The sequence below is a fragment of the Cavia porcellus genome, unplaced genomic scaffold, assembly GCF_034190915.1.
Source record: "Cavia porcellus strain 051 isolate PalLab524CR breed Dunkin Hartley unplaced genomic scaffold, mCavPor4.1 scaffold_1, whole genome shotgun sequence".
Classification (NCBI taxonomy): Eukaryota; Metazoa; Chordata; class Mammalia; order Rodentia; family Caviidae; genus Cavia; species Cavia porcellus.
In genome coordinates this window covers 49880731-49901357 of record NW_026947484.1, presented here as the reverse complement: position 1 = coordinate 49901357, position 20627 = coordinate 49880731, and the positions used below count along the sequence as shown (strand labels likewise).

The following is a 20627-nucleotide window of genomic DNA, read 5'->3' as shown; positions in this document are numbered from 1 at the left end:
TGAGGGAAGAGGAGGATTTATTTCCAGGATTTCAGACATACACTGACCCAGCTGAACTCACATCCAAAGTGCCGGGCATTGGAACGAAGGGGAGAGGCTAGCTTTGTACACGTGACTGGGGTGGGGTTGATCTTTAGAAACTGCGGGATGGGGGGAGAGTGTAGGAACAGAAGCCAGACAAAGCAATTGATAACTCAGCTTTGAGAGAAGACAGAGCCTCATGAATCCTGGGAGAATGAGATGGCCTCAACTCTGTTCCCAGGACGCATTTGCCAATCTCATCTGGACCAAAACAAGAGGTGACAGGTGTGGAGAGGGGGCTGTGAGTGGGATTGCTCTGCAAGTTCCAATTCAACAGAAGGGAACCTCCTGCCACACAGTAACCACCTTCCACGGGTGTCTGCTCAAATGGTGCCCACAACATGACACTGTTGGTTCTGGTGAAACAGGCACATTTTATAACTTTTTGGGTGAATACACTAGAAAAAGTACCGGTTTCTGGTCAATTATGCACATTAAACCATCCTTTTTTATTATGAAAATGTTAGTTACGGGGTGTGTTGGGTGGTTCAGAATAGATTGTGAGCATTTCCATTATTTCTCATGGGAAAAATTGTCTTAACTTACAACCAACTTGAGTTACAACAAGTCCTTATGAACAAATTAAGTAGATAAGCCCAGGGTCCACTTTAAAACCATGTGGTATTTGTGTCTGCGATTGACTTGCTTCACTTAGCATAGGTCTGGAAGTTGATCTATGCTGTAGCAGGTGTTAGGATTTTCCTTCTTTGGGGGGCCACTGTTCCACAGAATATACATCCTAGCTCCTATTTATCCATCCATCCACTGAAGAACACTAGGTCATTTCCTCCTTTGGGCTACTGTAAATAATGCTCTATGAACAGAGATATATAAGTATCCGTTCAAGTCTTTGGTTTCACTTTGCTAATCTAAACTGGTAACAGCTGGGTCTTATGGTAATTTTATATTTCATCTTTTAAGAAATTGCCAAACTATGTTCCACAACAGCTACAGCATTCCGCAGCTTCATCAGCAGCCCACAAGTGTTCCTACTTCTTGATGTCTTTGCCAACACTTGCATGTATATGGTTTTTTTAGAGCGGGTTCCTAATGTCTGCGAAATGCTACCTCTTAGTGGTTTTGATCTGCATTTCCTGATCTGCATTTTGTTGAGCTCTTTTTGTGTGATTATTGGGAATTTGCACATCCCACATTTTCTTGGGAGAAATAGCTATTCCAGTCCTTTGCTCACATTTTAATTGGGTTATTTCTGTTGTTGAATTGTAGGAGTTCTTTATATATTCTGAAATAAATCCCTCAGCAGAGATGTGATTTGCAAATATTTTTATCCCACTCTCCAGTCTGCCTTTTTACTCAGTTGATAACAACCCTTAAAACATGAAAGTCTGTAATTTTGGTGAAGTCCAGTTTATCTGTTTTTCTTTTATTGCTCATGCTTTTTGAATTGTCTAAGAAATCTTTGCTAACTCTAAAGTCACGAAGCCTGTCTTAGTTACTTTTACTTTCATTCCTGAGACAAAATACCCAGTGCCCAAAGGAGGAAAGGTTTATTTAGCTCACAGTTTGTAGAGGTTTTAGTCTAAATAGGCTGGCTCCAAGGCAGGGCAGCATCACAGAGGAGAAACAGTCCATGGTGGGCAGAAGGTAGCAAACCCACGAGGGACTACCACAGGGCTTTCTATCCCTTATATCTTACCCAGGCTACTTAATCTTAGCAGCCTTGACGTAGCACAGCATTATGAATCCATCCCAGCGTCACACACTCTAGATCCAGCCACCTCTGAAAAGCCCCGCCTACGAGCATGTGAAGCGGTGGGTCTTCGCCTTTTGCAGCCTCAAACCTAAAAAAGTGAAAGACTTTGCTCAGAGGAAAAAGCTACAGAGTGCCACATTCCAGAATGGTGACAGAGGCCACAAAAGGTTCCAAAATGGCAGCAAGCACACCAGATTCCAGAATGGTAGCAGCATAGAGAAGCCTTTTCCTCACAGTCAGGTTCAGAGAGCCCAGTGATCCAGACACTCAACCCCCACAGGCCAAGAGAAAAGCCTGGCTACTGCTTCAGCTGCCAGCAGACCTTGGTGGCATCTAAGTGGCACTGATTTTAGGTGCAAGGAAAATGCACAAATTCTGAGGGTAAGATGGCTTCCACCTCAATTGCAAAAGGCCTGGGAGGCCAAGCAGCGTGCTCCTGAGGGGGCAATGTGTAAAGATGTAAGGGTGAAGCCAAAGGTGCAGTGGAGACCCCCAGAGGAAAAGCCAGAAATGTAGACCATCCAAGGAAAGCTGCAAAAATCGAGCAGAGGGGGCTTAAGAGAGATGCTGCAGAAGTTAAAATCCCCAGCGCTGTGAGGGTGGAATGACCCAAACCTTTTGTAGCTTGCAACCAAATAGCTTCAAACCTGAGCTTGGAATTCTAGGACTTAATGTTCCCCCTGCTGGATGCTGGACTTGCTTTGTTTCCAATGCTTTGTATTCCCTGTTTGTAACTTTTGGAATGATAATGTTTATCTTGTGCCTTTGCATTTTGGAAATGTTTAACCTTGTTTCATTTGTACAGGGGGTTACAGTTAAGAGTTTGCCATAGATCTTGGAGGAGACTTGGGACTTGGACTTTTCAGCAATGCTGAAACCGTTAGGACTTTGGCAACTCTTGGAGATGGACTAAATGTCTTTCGTATAAAGGATGTGCATGAGTTTTGGGGGCCATGGGTGGAATGTCATGGTTTATGTCAGTGGCCCTCAAGCCTCATGCAATTATGGACTCGACCAAATCTAGCATTTGTGATTGATTTGTTCTCTAGTACCGAGATTGGTGATGTGAGTGCTACACCCACCTAAAGGTAGAGCCAGGATATGATGTACCGACAGGAAGAAGGTCTGTCTCTCTTTTGCTGGTTTGTGCCTTGCTGTTTGCAGCAGCTGTGAATGGCGGCCCTGCCATGCCACGCTGCCTCTGAGCCAATTGAGTATGGACTGAAACTTCCAACCTGTAAGAAATAAACCTTTCCTTCCCTAACTTTGGGCATCAGGTATTTTGTCTCAACAACGAATAAAAAATGACCAACACAGGGAAAAAGGAAGGAAGAAAGATAATAGAAAAAAAACTTCCTCATGCTGGGCACAGTGTAATCCCAGGTACTTTGGAGGCTGAATTAGGAAGGATCATGAGTTCAATGCCAGACTAGGCAATTTAGCAAGACCCTGTCTCATGAGAAGAAACAGAAAGGGCTGGGAATGTATCTCAATAGTAGAACATTTGCCTAAAATCCCTGAGGGCTTGGGTTCAATCCCAGCATCTTCTCTCCAGCCAAAGTATTTGAAAAAGAGCAACCTAAAAACAGAGAGTGGATGGATCCCTGGCTCACACCCTATTAGGCCTCTACAGAACTAACATGGTAATATCAATCTCCCTTGGTTTTTTTAAAAAAAATATTTTTGAGTCAGGGTCTCACTATGGAGTTCAGGCTGCCTTTGAACACATTTTGTAGTACAGGCTGGTCTCAAACTCACAACAATCCTCCTGCCTCAGCCTCCTGAGTGCTGGGATTATAGGCCTGCATTCCCTTGGCTTTTGGACATTGTATTTTCTGACTTTTTTTTCTATTTTTTGTATCATTTTATAATTTCAAATGAATATGAGGAAAAGTGTTGCATTTGATAAGTTTTCCAAAAACTCTTAATGGAAATATGTTCAACCATAAACAATAAAACTGCCAGGAATATTGGTACACACCTGTAATCCTAGCACTCAGGAGGCTGAGGCAGGAAGATTGCTGAGTTCAAGATCAGCCTGGGCTGCATAATGAGCTCAAGAGCAAGACCCTGTCTCAAAACAAAAAAGAGATTTAAAAAATTTAAAAATAAACAAAACCTCAGCAGAACCATTATATCCTGGGCAAAGAGTCGGGCTGGTACCAAAAGCAACACACAACATAAAAAAAGAACCATACAAAGAACACAATCTGTTGGGGACTAAAAACTGCCTCTATAGGAGCTCTCTGCAGCCAGCACAGATCGAGCCGTCAGCTCCAAACCACACCAAAGCAGGTCTGACGGAAGCCAGGCAGTGATAACGGAGAAGGAGATCAGTTCTCGGTGCACACACACTGACCAGTGTTTTGGAACATTTCCCTGGCTGGTACCAGCAGGATTAGGAAATCCTTTTGGCAAAGGATAGAAATAAATGCAAATGAAACACTGCATTTTAAAATCTCCAGCCTGTCCCGGAAATGATAAAGGACTCAGTAAAAGAGCAAGGAGACAACTTTAAAACGTCATTTTTTTATGGGCTCAAAAAAAAAACCCATTCAAAATGATTTGAAGGTGACATAATAGCTATGTCTAGCATTTAGGCTCCAAAGAAGTAAAATCAAAAGAAAGAATACTTCCCTCTCCCAAGGAAAATTTCTTTAAAACCAAGCATGTTGCCAAATAGCAACCTCATACATGGTAAAAAATAATAATTGGTAACAAAATAAGATTAAAAACTGTAATAGTCTGCCCAGACCAGTCCCAGATACTGCTTAATACCCAAAATGCAAAGTAATTATGTTGTAACAAGCCTAGGCCAGTGCTATCAAATGTGTCTGTGATTAGACATCCAGTTTCATTTAGCGTTTGTTTATTTATTTATTTACTTTTGTCTTTCTGAGACAGGGTTTTGCTATTCAGTTCAGGCTGGCCTTGAGCTCACTTTGTAGCCTAGGCTGATCTCGAAATCCCAATGATCCTCCTGCCTCAGCCTCCCAAATGCTGGGATGACAGGGTGCACCACCATGCCTGACCTTTTTTAATGTTTCAAAGCTCCTTAACAGCCGGGCTGGGGCTTCTTACACAGGAACACCTTGTGCAGCACGAGTGGCTGGAGAGTACCACATTCTGTCACCAATGGCCACAGCCTACGCCAGATCTCATCTGTCCACCGAAAGCAGCAGCATGGCACCTTGAAGCTCCTCTCCCTGAAGCATATCCTGCACACGTTTGTTCCTCCCTGCATTCTTTCTGGATCGTTTCTGTCTGCCACAGAAATAAGACCTGAGATGTTTGGGAAGTGATGGCTCCAGAGAGGCCTAATTTTATCTTGACGGCCGGCATGTTCCACTAGTCAACAGCTTCCACACTGACACCAGTGATGGACATTGTGGTAGATTTTCTAGATTCTACCGCTGACCTGACTTTGGATCTTTCCAGCAGCGATCCTTAAAACAGACTTGCATGAGTCCTTGTCGTGGACTCTAGGCCTCCAGTTAGACTCGTGATGGTGGTGGTGGGGTATTGTCAGGGACTCTAGGTCTTTAGCTGGACTCATACAGGACACTGCTGTGGGATGTGGTCCTTGGCTGGATTTTCTAGGTCTTTAGTGCTGTGGACAGATTTCCCGCACTTTCTTGTATTTAACTCTGGGTGAACATCATAAAATAATATAAATTCTGTGTCCTGTATGCAGTTGTTCTTTTTGCAATCTCTGACTACGACAGACACTTAGCCCTTCTGTGCTGCTCAGAGTATGAGGATCCCCCAGATCCCACGGGTGGGAACAGCACCTCAGGGCCATAAGCCAAGTGTCATAGCAGGTTGAACACCACTGACAGTTGGAAAACCATTTCATAAATGCCAGCAGGTCCTATGCTAGCAGGAGCCAAACAGAAAAAGTAGAAAAGGGTATGGATGACTTGATCTTGCTACAGGAGGTAGAAAAAGGAACTAATTTCCATCCAAGTTCCTCGACTTGCCTGTGAATCCTTGCACAATACTGCAAAAACTAAACAATAGAAGTGGTACTGCCAGGAAAAGCTTTGTGGGGGAGAGAAAGAGAGGGCACAGTTTGCCAGGGGCGGGAAGGGGAAGCAGGACGGAAAAGCTCTGTTTCCAAGCCTGTAGTCTGCAGGCTGCAAGTATCTTGTTCCTGGGAGAAACAGAACAATAATCCTTTCTGTTCACTGTACAGAGCTTGTAGTATTCAAAAGCTTTCCCGTCGGTCTCATGTGGTGTTGATAATAACCCTGCAGGATAATTATAAGCCAAAGATGCTGAGCTTCGGAGTCAGTAAGCAGGGCTCCAACAAGGGTCAGGCCTGTGAAGGGTACAAGAGACACCGTGTCACCATCAGCAAAGCTGGATTTGGGCGTTTACACCCCACATGCCCCCAAGCTGGAAAAGGAAATTGACAATGCACAAAGCACATGAATCAGGCTTTCTGTCACTCTGCGCTGACTGACATGGGGCACAGAGCGGATGACTAAGCTCGTGTGCTTCCCTTTTGCAACAATAGCGAGCCACAGAGAACCAGGGAGCCTCCTTCCTCTCCCACGCTGCACTGTCACGCACGATGCAATCACGCTCATGCTTGCAAGCAAACATACACACTCAGGCAAGCAAGAGAATAGGAAGCTCTCAGACTGCCTTCTGCAGGGCGTCAGCAGGAGGTCTGCGGGTGCTCCAGGGACATTCACATTCCGAGTGGGCCCATTTAGAAAATAATGCAATGGTTTACAAAGTAAATAAAGCCTTACTGTCTTCACCTCTCAACCCTGCCTGGTGTGTGTTTCTAGTCTGGCCTGCAACCTCTGACACACACACACACAACATTACATGTTGTTTGAAATAAACAGTATTAACCTAACCATATCATTCTGTTTTGTTTTGAGACAGTCTCCTGCTATGTAGGCAAGGGTGACCATGATCTCTCAGTGATCCTCCTGCCTCAGCCTCTGGGTTAGCACCCAGTGCTAACCATATCATCCTGCAACTTGCTTTTCTTAAAATTTGTATAAATGCACCTCATTTTTTTTCTATTGACTACATATTGTTACAAAAGACTGAGCAATATTTATTGGTAGGATTTTTTTTTAATTTCATGTCACATCTTTTTTCTATTTGTTTGTTTGTTTGTTTGGTTGGTTGGTTGTGAGACAGAGTCTTACTATATAGCCCAGGCTGGCCTCAAACATGTAGGGAGGGATCTTCCTGCCTCAGCCTCCCAAGTGCTAGGATCATAGGTATATGCACCAGGCTCTATGTCTACTTCTTTAAATGTATGCAGTAATGATTGGATGTGTTTAAAAGTCCAGACTGTATAGAGGGGGCTAAAAGGAGAAATGAAAATCACCTACCACCCATCTGATCCACCCCTCCCATACCACTTCCACCCATCGCCTGGAAGCTTTATAAAGTTTCAGTTAGAAGTTCTATTGTGGCTTCCCACTGAATATATGCAAAACATTTACAGATCTCTCTCTCTCTCTCTCTCTCTCTCTCTCTCTCTTAAAAAACTATTTTTTAAGTTTTTTAATTTTTGAAACAAGGTATTTCTATGTAATCAGTCTGGCCTTAAACTCACTATTTAGCATAGGCTGGTTTCAAACTCAGGGTAATTCTCCTGCCTCAGCCTCCCAAGTGCTTGGATTACAGGCTTGCACCCCCAGGGCTGGTTTGCAAATCTCTTCTCTTGCCAACTATAAATATTGCCTGTTGACTCAGTCCACTGAAAAATGAGGAACATCTGGGTTAAGTTGGTCAGATCAACCCAGAACATTTATCATTCAGTTCGGAACGTTCCTCATGTACTGTTAAAAATGAGTCATCTTTGTTGTGGTGACACAGTGATTGCTAAAAACACTTTGAGGACACAAATAGGTCATTTTAGTAATGACTCGGTTTAGATCCAGAAGGGTCCCAGCATGTGGAATATCGCAGTTCACACTGTGCCGTGGCCCTTCTTCTTAATATTTTTGTTTTTGAGACAAGGTCTCACTGCACAGCCAAGGCTGGCCTCAAACTTGCTGCAACCCTTCTGCCTCAGACTCCCAAATGCTGGGATCACAGGTGTGTGCCATCACGCCTGCCCCCATGACCCTTCTGTCCCTAGTTCTGACTGATAAAACATTACCAAACCTCTCTGCAACCGTGTTTACCATCTCTTCTGCTAGAAGTAACTATTTCAGAGATCTGAAAGTGCGCCTGGTTAAACTGTGCCCTGGAAACCATTTGCAAACCACAGTGTGCTTTTGCTAATTTTGCTACCGCCCTTCCAGGCCGTGTTGCTACTTAGCTTCTGGCCTCCAAGCCATCTGCTAGATCCGAGGTTACAGTGGAGGTCAGAACACAGCAGGCAGGTGACTGACTTGTCACATATCCCAAGAATGAGCGCCCCTAAAGCAGCACGGTGGTGCACACCTGTGATCCCTACATTCAGGAGGCTAAGGCAGGAGGGTCACCCAGAGTTTGAAGCCAGCCTGGCACGCATGGTGAGACCCTGTCTCAAAAAACAACAATAAAAATAAAGTGACAGTGATAGCTGCAAGTTGGAGAAATGCAGGCCTGCTGGCTCTGAGGACCCCACTCCCTGCCTGGAACAGGACTGCTGCACCTGGCAAAGGGCTGGGATGCGATGGGAGAAGCTATGGTTGCTGGTGTCAGACAGCTAAGCTGAGGCAGGACCTGAAGCAGAAGAGTGGTGGGGAGAGGAGCTGGGATGCAGCTCACAGCTCTGGATGCCCCTCCATCAGCCTGTCCTTCCGCCGTGAGAGCACATGGCGCTGCCTGCCTCCCACAGGGTACCGCTCTCTCCCACAGCCGATCCTGCCCATGGATCGTGGCCCACCCTCCTCCAGCCTCTTGGACTGAGAGCAGGAACCCTGGGCCTTACAAATCACCCTCACTGGGGCTTGGCATTGTGGCCCCTGCCTGTAATTCCAGCACTCTGGAGGCTGTTTGAGCTCAGCCTGGAATATGTATCAAGACCCTATTTCAAAAACAAAACAAGCCCAAACACTTCACTTTGTGAGGGCGCTTCTGGTCCCCAGGGCACATCTGCCTGACCACATTTGATTGAGCAAGATACTGGTACCTTCTTCCTCACATGCACAAGCCCATCTCACGCTGCACACACACCAGGGCACATGTGCAAAAGGAAAGGAGGTCAGGCACGGTGTGCACATCTGTCATCCCACCACTAGCGAGGCAAAAGCAGGGGGATCAAACCAGGGTGAAATATGTAGTGAGACCTGTCTCACCAACAAGTGAAACAAAAACAAACAAACAAACATAAAACACAAGGGGGAAAAATCAAGTCAAGCCCTCTACATAATAAAATAGTTTTTTACTGTAATTCAGAGTGTTGTTTCGTTTGTTGAGACAAAGTCTCACTATGTGATCCAAGTGGCCTTGACCTCAGGGCCATCCTCCTGCCTCAACCTCCCAGGCCCTGGGATGACAAGCACGCGCCACCATGCCTGTCCAGCCCAATTCTGGTGGGCTACTGAAATGAGTGTTTGCTGTTTACACAAAGAACACGAAATTCAAAGGCAACATCTATGCCGGAAATCTTCTAAAATCGACTTTGATGTGTAAATGAGAAATCAGAGAACTGGGAAAAACCAACTTGTCAGGAAGGGGGCTAAAACCCGGTGCACCATGAGGAGAGGCCATGTTTCACACTAGGGCATCCCTCCCATGCACGCAAGGTCACACCTCAGTGTGCAAGAACCTCAGCACACTCCTGCCATGTCTCTGGCCAGGGCTCTGTGTCCACAGCAAGTCCCTCCCCTCAGTCTTGTTCACCCCCATCTTCCCAACACCGCCCCATCCCTGCTCCCACAAAACGCCTCTCCTCTAACTCCCCAATGCTCTATTTTCAAAAACTAAAGACAGGACCAGGTGTGGGGGTGCACATCAGTAGTCTCAGCACTCAGGAGGCTGAGGCAGGAGGATCACTAAGAATTTGAGACTGGCTTGGGCTATGTAGCAAGCCTCTGTCCCAAAAAAGAGAAAACAAAACAAATAACAAATGATGATAAAATCACAAAATGAGACAAAAATTCAAATAGCCAGTGGTGTCATCTAGCCTTCAGATAGATCAGATGCCTTGGGGGCTGCAGTAGCCAGGGGTTACAAGGAGAACAAGCACATACAGGACACAGAATTTATATTATTTTATGATGGTCACACCGAGTTAAATACAAGACAGTGCAGGAAATCTGTCCACAACACTAAAGACCTAGAAAACCCAGCCAAGGACCTGGATCCCATGGCAATAACCTGCACAAGTTCAGCTGACGACCTAGAGCCCATGACAATGCCCCCCACAAGTCCAGCTAGAGGCCTAAAGTCCATGACAAGGACTCATTTACGGATCTGCGCTGGGAAGTCCCAAAGGTCAGTGATGGAACCTGGAAAGTCTGTGCCAGGAGGGTGAAGGAGCTGTGCCAGTAGGTTGAGGGTTCTGCACTGGAGCCAAGAAGTGATGCTCAAAATAAGGACCAGAGCACCCCAAAAAAGTACTACAGGCATCCTCAGTGACCACAAGGTCCCGAGCTCCTCTGATGATCACAGCTGAGTTCATATCAGGGAAGCCAGCATGGCAAGCTCCTCCAGCGACACTCAGGGGAACCCACAATGCCCTACTCTTCCTTTCCACGTTTTCTTTTATGCTGGCAGCTCTCCCCAGGTGGGCCCTCCACGCTTAGCACATGCTGATTTAATTCAACTGGTGTTACTTGACCACAAGCTTTTAATCCATTACAGGAGCAGAGCAGCCTAGAGTTGAGCAGATAAAGGAGCTGTGACCCCAAACTTCAAGCCAGAAACTGTATGGCCAAATGGGCCGAGCCCCAACCAACTCTGTGGGGCCACAACTCAGAGTCTGCACTGAAGCCATGGGAACAGGGAAGGGTGAAGATAAAACATCTCCACTTTGAAAGGCCCAGACACTTTATTTATTTATTTATAATTTGTTTTTTGAGACAGGATTTCCCTATGTAGTACAGGCTGCCCTCAAATTCACTATGCATGGAGCATGGTGATCCTCCTGCCTCAGCCTCCCGAGTGCTGGGATTACTGGCATGCACCATCACACCAGGCTTGGCCAAGGTGCTTTAGGAGGGGTCAGTAGGAGACTTGGGCCACCAGCAGTACAGCAATATTGAGCTAGGAGGTTAGGGCACGGCAGAGCTGGCTGGAGAAGCAGGTGTGGCCTGTTTATGACAAGATCCTAGAACAGATCTGAGAGTCCCAGACTTCTCTGGAAAACTTATTTTGGCAGGGAGGGGTTGGGGAAGGGTTTCACTATGTAGTTCAGGCTGATCTTGAGCTCACTATGTAGCCCAGGCTAGCCTCGAGCTCATGGTGATCCTCCTGCCTCAGCATCCGGACTGCTGGTATACAGGCGTGCACCACCACACCTGAATACTCTGGAAAACTTTAGCAGGTTTTCAGTAGGATGTCCAGACCTGACATCAGCCTGGAACCGCCTCTCAGGACCCCGATGTAGATGGTCTTGCAGGTTTCCTCGCAATTTGGAACACATAAAGGGAGGGAGCTACAAAGAGTTGTCTGTTTGTCTGTCTGTCTGTCCATCTGTCTGTCTTTGCGTAACCTGCTTCCTCTGGGGTGTCTTCTGGTTGCCTTCTATCCTTTTATGCAGTCCTAGCTCTCTCTGCAGAGCCAGTTTCTCCTTCATTCTTCAGTTCTGTTTTCTCGAATCAGCATGGCTGATGCTTTTGGCTGGTTTTGTTCAATTCGTTGAGATTCCTGGATCCAATTGCAGAAGGAGAGGCGAGTAGTGGAGAACCCAATACGCCTGTGAGTTGGGCAGCACTCACAGGAGGGAGCTGCAGGGCCAGCACAGTGGGCTGGGGGGCGGCTCCTCAGCCTGAATGAGGTCAGCGCAAGGCCTTCCCAGCCTTTGGGGAGGTGAAGGTGGAGGAGTCAGCAGGGCCTGCGTCTTCAGGGATTGGTGCCAAACAGGTGCTCTCTGGTTTCCACAGTTTTTAATGGTTGGACGAAACTGGAAAGGAAACACCGGCATGGTGGCAGAAGCCTGCTATCCCAGCACTCGGGAGGGCGAGGCAGGAGGGTCACTGTGACTGGAGGCTGGCCTGAACTGCATAGCAAAACCTTGCCTCAAAAAGCCAAGAAAAACAAATAAACAAAAACTATCAGCCAGCACTCACATCCCATCTTCTATAAATAATGGTTTCCTGGGAACACGGCCTCTTGGTGTTACCACCGCCTACAGCTGCATTCACACCGCACTGATAGTGACCCACATGTACACCTGGCCACAGAGGCACAGCAGATGTTGTCCATTATCCGGCCTTTTCCTCCCCAGGATTGGTCAGGAAGCCTGGGAGTCTAACCCTTGATCAGACGTGGATGGGAGCAAGTGCCAGTTAATGCACTCTGGGGCAGAACTGTCCAAAGTACCTCTAAAATAGGACTCAGCTTCAAGGTCACAGCACAGGACTAAGCCCAGCCGGAGGGCCCAGGAGACATGGAGGTAGGAAGTGGACTTCCTGCCCTGATTTTAACCCATCGGCACACAATGGAAGGGCCTGGTTATCTGCAGATTTCATCTAATGGGGGGTTGGAGGGAGTTTCCAGAAAGACTAGACTAAAAGCAACAGAAAATAAAACGGTATTATTTTGTCCTTACACTTTAAAGTTATCTGCAGATAGCCAAGGACTAGCAAATACCATTTCCCAATAATAAGACCTTGCTGGGAAATGACCAGCCTTGAAAACTAGAGGTCAAAAACCGCTGCCCCCTGAGCCTATCTTTGCCTCAGCTTGCCTTCTAGAATAGACTCAATCCAGAAAGCAAGGGCAGGTAAGAAGGCTGGGCTAACTGGGCTAGCACTATGTATCTCCAATGTTCAAGGCTGATCATTTTCCTGCTAGGTTTTATTTTGCAGGAAAAGAGGGTGAGTGTAGCCTCTGTGCTTGGAAGGCTGAGGCAGGAGGATGACTTTGACACAGGCGATTAGAGTAGCAATCTGGCTGGGGGCAACCTGTCAATCACAGAGGTCCTGGACACTCAGAAGAACCATTCCAAGCCCTGCACCAACCAGAAAATGCTGTCTTCAGTTCTTGTGCTGTGAGATCAAGCCAGTTTTTGATAGGATGACTGAAACCTGGTGCAGGAGACAAAAGATGGGGTGGGGGTGCTGGGCTGTCCCTTGGGGACTGCTCTGCACCCAGTGTATGGGACTTCTTTGTAACTGGCCCATGCTCCTGCTGCAGGGGTGCTGCATTCCCTGCTTTAATAAATGCAAAGCCGCTCAACTGTCTGTTTATCCTGTCCACCTCGTTACTCAGGACAAGAAGAATCTTGAAAGATTCTCCAGAAAGGGCCCACAGCACCCCAGGAACCCCAATAACAACTTGAGCGTGAGAGTTCAAGGGCAGTCTGGGCAACATAGCAAGACTGTGTGAGGGAGAGAAAAAGAAAGAACAAGAGGGAGAGAAGCAGGAGAAAGGGAAAGACATCACTCATCGGTGCAGGTCTCCACAGCCTGCATGTGACCTAGGAAGTGATGTGTGACCCAGCTGACAATCCATCGGTGATGTCCAGGGCTGGGGAGTGGGAGGTCACCAGGGCTTCTACTGCAATGCTGTGCCAAGACTCACTGGGCTTGGTGCCACACGCCTGTGATCCCCGCACTCAGGGGGCTGAGGCAGGAGGATCTACACAAGCTCCAGACCAGCCCAAATTACACAGCAAGATCCTGTCTCAAAAGGACAAAAGCAAATGAATAAAATAAAGGAACAGACTGAGAGGGCTCAAAGAATGTTTTAAGTAACATATCTTAGAGCACTTATAAAAAAAGAAAAAGAAAAAACAGACATAAACCCAGGCTCACCTTCCACCCGTAAAATAGGCCCTTATGGTTCTGTGGATGGGTCACCCGCCCCACCTCCAAACAAAACCAAGATGGAACTCTCAAGAGAGTCACAAATTCAAGATTTTCACTACCAAAAAGGTATAAATACTCCCAGAAAAAATCTGTAACCCAGGCTAGGGATATAGCTCAGCAGCACAGTGCCTGCCTGGCAAGTACAAGCTCATGAGTTTGAGATAGCTCAGACCCCGGAATAAAATCCAAGGAAGCAAGAAATTAAGAAAATTCAGAGCAAAGGCTTTATTACAGGCCTGGTTACATAGTTCCCTTTGGATCGACCCAGAGACTGTGCACCTAACAGACTAAGGGAAGGATATTTAAAGCTAAAAAACCACAAAGCTATAAAATTGTCGACTTAGTTGACTTAGTTCTGATAATATCTGGAGCTCTTGGTGCATTTCGCTACTCCCACCCTGCGGTTAAACATTATCTCGGAATAGCACACCTGCAATAACATGCGGAAAGGGGATAGGGAGTTACAAGAAGCTAAAACTTAAGCTTTTACAAGGATTAGAAACTTAACCTATTGAGACGGTGCATACAGAACAAGACGGAGGCGCATTGGTTAGAGTAAAGCCATATCAAGTTCAATCCCAGATACCAAAAACAAAAACCTGTACCCACCAAGCATGATGTATGCCTGCAATCCCAGCACTTGGGAGGCTGAGGCAGGAGAATCTCTAAGAGTTTGAGGCCAGCCGTGGCTATATAGCAAGACCCTATCTCAAAAAGACCAAAAACAAATGAACAAAAATTAAGCAAAACTGTCACCTGCCTCTTACATGAGGGTCTGCACTGTTCCTTTGACTGTGTATTTTTCTCTGTGTTTCATCTTGAACATTCATTTTTTTGTAATGGAAATCAATGAACCTGCAGACCGTCCCATACACGGGGTGAGTCAAGGTTGCTCACCTATGCTTTTGAGACCTCTTGGTGCTCTGTCGGTGACATCTATTCCCCAGGGGTAATTAAGGTGTCAATCACGGCAGTGACTCAGTTCAAAGGCTGGCATTTAGCATGCCTTGGTTTGCCTGCTATGATTCACACCTGCAGTGCCCTGGGTGCTTTTTTTCTTTTTCTTTTTTGTCCTGACCTTGAAGCCCAGGCTATGGAGCCCAGGCTGGCCTGGAACTCACAGCGATCCTCCTGCTTGAACCTTCTGAGTGCAGGGATTACAGGTGTGCACCTCCATGCCCAGCCTGACCTCTTCCACTTCAACAGAATAAGAGACATTGGCAGACTTTCCCAGGTACGCTCAGGCCCATCTACTGCAAGCCCCAAAACAACAATAGGTAACATTTTCTCTCCACTTCGCAAAGACTCTGCCAATATTAGGGTTCCAGAATCTCTGCCTAGGTAAACTCATCCCAGTAAAGGGAAAACCCTCAAGTGCCGGAAGACCTGCCAGCTGCCAGCAGACCAGCTGGGACTCTGCAGACAGGTATCCTAAGCACAATGGGCCTCTTATCCTCCAGCTGCTGTCCAGAACTTACAGAGCTGTCCTTTCCCTGGGGGTCAGGAGAAGGGACTCCCAAGACAGTGGGGTCCTCGGAGATGGAGCTACACCTTACATCCGGAGAGTCTGGGTATTTATGTGCCTACCGAGGGGATTAACATTCTCAGAACTTCTCCTTTAAGCTTGTTAGCAAGCAGAATGTAGATTATTCATCACAAAGAAGAAAGCAAAACTTTGTTGGTCAGAATAAAATAGCTGTATTAATTACAGTAACTCATGTCTGATCACTACATGACTCGGAGATTCCAAAGCATTACCATGTAGTGTAAATCACACCAAGGTCTAAAACCATTAAAGGAAATTTGGGTTTGGTTTTGTCTTGTGTGGTTTGTCGGGCTGTTTTGTATTTTTTTGTTGGTTTTTTTTTTGTTTGTTTTGTTTTGGTTTTGGTTTGTTGTGTTTTGTTCCAGGGATGGTAGGAAGTTAAACAACAGGTGAACTTGTTATATTTCATTCTTGGAGAACCCACAGAAAGATATTTTTCTGGGAAAAAAATTAATGCTATCTTTATCTACAAGGGAATTCTGGGAAAAGCTGGAGGCATTTTTGCAGATTTCAATCTAACTAATCCTAACCCTGCAGGGGTAAATTGATACAATTATACAATAGCCTTCATTGTTTAAAGAACCAGCTCTTAAGAGTTCCCCAAAGAGTCACTTTGTTTGTAGTTGTTTCTTTGTCCTGGCTTAATTCATAAATGTTATAATGTTGTTTGAAACAGATCTGGGATAATCATAAACTATTAGGAACTCAATATGGGCTGTTACTTACAGGACCCATTAATCTCACCACTGAAAATATCTTACAAATGACCAAAGAGAAAGAAACTGTCTTCTCCTTAACTGTAGCCAGGTAAGGTTAGAGCAATCTATAGGCATGCTAACTTTAAATTTTTTTAAGAGTAGGAAAATTTATTGGGGAAAAGGAATATGGGATAGAAGCAGCTCCTAAGAGCCCGGAGGGGTTTGGAACAGGTTGCCCAGCACGCTTTCTTTAAAAACTAAAGGAAGCAGAACCAAAGGCAGGAAAACAATACGTGCACATACAGGTTGGTTTCCTGACCCAGGACAGTCTCTCTCTTTCTCTCCTCCTTGTCCTAGAAAAGGGCACAACTCTCACCAGTGCTGGGCTCTTCCCTTCTGCTCCTTGGCTGCTCTGTCCAGTGGAGCCACCCAGAGTGGGAGAATCACTGTTGGTCACCATAGTTGGATATCACATCGCTGACCTCCTTTTGTCAGGAACGTTCAGAGGGACCCTCCCATAGCCACACACTCCATGGAGGAAACAGTGCTGTGTCTGTCTCTGTCTGTCTCTGTGTCTGTGTCTGTCTCTCTCTCTCTCTCTCTCTCTCTCTCTCTCTCTCTCTCTCTCTCGGTGGGGATTCACAGCACTCGGATCCATCCATCAAGCAACACCTTTTCCCTTATTTTCCCAAACATGAACCAGCCTTCTCACTTTTCCTTCCATTCCTTTCCAGGAGACACCAATGTCACTAGCAGCTGGACCTGGGCTCTCGCTCCATGCTTCCAGGAGTCCAGGCACAGAGATGATGACCAGCTAGAGCTTTGAGTCATGCTCCTGCTCGATTTGCCAATTGCACGACCCTGGCCTACCAAGACACTTAATAGCTGGGACATCTACCTAAAAAATAATAGCTGAGCACTTCCTATGTTTCAGGAACTAGGATGCTAAGTTTTCCATGCTACACATGCATTTTTTCCCTCTTTCTTTGGATTTTTAAATTTGTTTTGTTTTTTAAGACAAGGTCTTATCTATAATTCATGCTGGCCTTGAACTCACCATGTAGCCCAGGCTGGCCTCCAACTCACAGCAATCCCTCTGCCTCAGCCTCCTGAGTGCTAGGATTACAAGCATGCACCACCACACCCAGCCACATGTGTCATTTTACTTAGTCTTTAGCAGAGCCACATGAAGCAGGCACTATTGTCATCCCCATTTGTGAGGTAAGAAGGCAGAAGCACAGCCAGGTGTGGTGGTGCATGTCCATAATTCCAGCACTCAGGAGGCTGAGGCAGGAGGATCGGCAAGAATTCAATAGTGGGCTGGGCTACATAAGTGAGTTCAAGTCCAGCTTGAATTACATAGTGAGACTGGGTCTCAAAAACAAAATAAGAAGAAAGAAAAGAAACAAAGAGACAAACAAATGAAGCACAGAGGTCAAACAGCTTGTGAGAGGCCATCAGAGATGGATGGGGAAGCCAGACTTCCAAGACATTTTACTCTCTCCCTCCTTCCCCGCAGTATGGCCAGGGTTAAATGGCCTTAATGTCACTCAGGTACCCGCATGGTGCCAGCTATGCACACAGCATCAAGAAAATGTTAGCTGTGCTGTGCTAACAGCACCGTCATTTCTCCCAGGAGCAACCTGGCCTAAGAAACAGACTTAGACAAGCTTAGCCACCATGTATGTGTCCTTCAGCATGATGAGCAGACCTCTTCGAGGACCTGGCCACCTGCACACCATGAGTCACCTGGCAGAGACGGGCAGGTGGCAGGCGCACTTTTCCTCTGCTTGCAAAAATGTTCTCCAGGATAAAAGAGTGTGAAGCCTTCCTAAAGATGCACACAAACCCGTGGTAGCAGAAGCGCAGGCGGAGGAGGCAGGGCTAGAAGTGGGTCACGTTTCAGAACTTTCCTTGTCTATTGTTCTGAACTCTGAATGCGTGGAAATCAGGTTGTGAATGGTGGGTACATTCCAAGCCAACCCACGTAAGTCTATCTGACCCATTTTAAATTCAGTGAGGAAAATCGTGTTGCCAACCAAAGGGCGAGCCAAGTGCAGAGGCTGTGTGAGGGAGGAGGAGGAGGAAGAAGAGGAGGAGGAAGAAGAAGAGGTGGAGGAGGAGGAGAAGGGAAAGAAAGTAGAAAGTTTCCTCTTTCCTGATTTAGAGGAAAACTGGCATATAGTGCATTAGTTATATTTTGCTGTGTAACACATCATCCTAAAATCTATCATCTTAGAGCAATCATTTTTTTTTTTTTGAGACAATGCCTCTTTGTGTATGTAGCCCAGAGCAGCCTTGAAATAGCCCAGAATTAGCCTGGACCTCATAGCAATCCTTCTGCCTCAGCCTCCCAAATCCTGGTATTACAGGCGAGTGCCACCACACCCAGTCCTGGGCAATCAGCAATTATCATGACACAGTCTCCGCATCACCTGAGAGTAACTCAGCTGGGTTATTTGGTCTAAGATCTCTTTTCAGGTTTCAACCAGCAATGCCCACAGTGAAGTCACAGGGCTTCACTTTTGAGGGCTAAGGGTCCCCTCCAACCTGGCCCGCATAGGCTGAAGGCTACAGTTCCAGCTCAGGGTCTTCCCTTTGGGGCTGCTGGAGACTCTCATGACATGCTGGCTCCCCAAGTCCAAGAGCTCCCAGCGCAACAATGAGGAGGGAGCTACGGTGCCACCTATGATCGGTCTCATTACTCAGTCCCTTCTTCCTGTCTATCCTTACAGGTCACTTGCTGTTACGTTCTGCACATAAAGCAACAGGAAGGGAATTAAGATGCCCTTCTTGAGGGCTAGAATTGGGACAGAACTTGTGAGTCTCTCAAAATCATCATCTGGAATTTCGCTGTCCACCCTCACTATTCTGGCACCCAGGGAGACAGGTGGCAAAAGCTGGGATGCAGAAGTACAATCTTCCTCCTCCTCCTCGCCAAAACCTGCCATGAGTACCCAAGACAAGGCCCCGTACCCAAGACAAGGCCTGCTCTTGCCTCAAGCCCTGCTCACACTTGGAAATATCCATTGCTTCTCCTTAAAGGAAATGTTATTTGAACAAGTTACAGTCAGAGACTACGACCATGGTCCTAAAATGCATGCTCTATTTCTTTATAGCTATTTAGTAGAAGTAGTAAAAATACAGTAAGTAAATAACTCTCAACAACCAACTCCAAACTGAGTGGACCACGACATTCGGGGCTAGGAAAGCAAACCCCAGGAACTCTCAGTCTGCACTTGATGAGGGCCAGAGTGTCCGGGTCAGTGAGGCTCTGGCCCACAGCCTTTCCTTCAGAGTTTAGGAACCAGGGTCCTGCTGTTCAGGTTCTCACTTGCTTGGCACCTGCAGTCCCTTAGGGGCACCGTGGGCATTCAAAATGATGACCACCGCGGTGTCCAAGCACAGTCAATGCTTCTGCGTTTCAGGCAGAAGATCCTAAGGTGTCACCTGAGTTTTCAGAGGAGAGCGCTGTTTCAAGTGACCTTTTCGCTGCACTTTTGGTAAGATGCAGACTATTACAGAAATGCAGCCTTAGAACCGGGTGTGGCGTGGCATATCTGTCACCCCAGCACTCAGGAGGCTGAGGCAGCAGGCTGATCATGTGTGCAATGCCAGCCTGGGCTACAAAGTGGACTCAAGGTCAGCCTGAGCTGTACAGGGAGACCCTATCTCAAAAAGACAATAAATAAAAAACAAATATAAAAAGTTTAAAACTCAGCATTCACCAACAGCGAATGAACGGGAGTTTGCAGCTCCAAGCATAAGTGAGGGGGCTCCACCTGGCTGACATGGTCCCCAGCTGACACTGCTGTGACTTTTTTAGAGTCCTAGGGCCAAGGAAACATGTTGTACTAAGCAGTAAGGTCTACTGAACACCCCAAGCCCAACCAGAAAACCCAGATGAAGAAACCTTAAGACTCTGAGGAGAGAATTACTGTCATTGCATTTTGCCATTAAGCTTCAGATTTACATCAAAAGCTACTCAGAACTTCACGCTTTTTAGTTTTATTGTCAGAACCAAAGGCCAAATGGATCTCTCTGCCAGCTGTTCTGCACTTGGCTTCAGCCCGTATGGGTTACCTCTGTAGCAGAAGTGGGCAGAGAGGACACCGCGTGCTAGGGTTCGCTGGGGGCCAGAACCACCGACCTGAGCTATAGCCCTGGCCTCCCACCGAGCGCTTAGGTTCCTGCCTGCTCGCCCCCAGGCAGCAGCAGGTAGAGGGGAGACAGCTACCCAGCTCACCTGCTGGGAGCGGTGGAGTGGGGGTTCCAGAGGCGCATCCTCACCTGAGTTCAGCCCGTGGTCTCCTGACCCGTTTGGGGTGCAGTAACGTGGGCTGGGACCCACAAGTACATCCCCAGAGAGAGGGCGCGACCCAAGCAGACGGGGAGCGCGCACCTCACACGGGGCGGGGCGAGGGGCGGGGACAGCGCTAGGGGGCGGGACCCGAGTGAGGAGTCAGGGACCAGAAACCAGCCCGAGAAGTGGGATTCAGATGAGGGGGCGGGGTCTAGCCCGCGTGCTGCCTCGCCCCTAAGCCGCCCATACCTTCCATTGGCTGCCCTACTCCAGTCGCCCCGCCCCGCGCCCTCGCGCCGCACCTCCCCCGGCTCCTCCCCCCGCGCACGCGCGGCCCGGCGCA

General features: G+C 47.1%; 1 long non-coding RNA gene across 2 annotated transcripts; it reads right to left on the bottom strand.

The window, feature by feature from the left end:
* LOC134475952 (uncharacterized) lies at positions 1–20592 on the bottom strand. 2 transcript variants are annotated; one of them, XR_010047294.1, is made up of 4 exons: positions 20272–20592; positions 4828–6116; positions 3777–3865; positions 1–1883 (listed from the first exon to the last, which is right to left on the bottom strand). It is a non-coding gene; the product is annotated as an uncharacterized LOC134475952 (long non-coding RNA). The 2 variants fall into 2 exon arrangements; XR_010047293.1 differs by lacking the exon at positions 3777–3865.
* Positions 20593–20627: the final 35 nt, after the last annotated feature.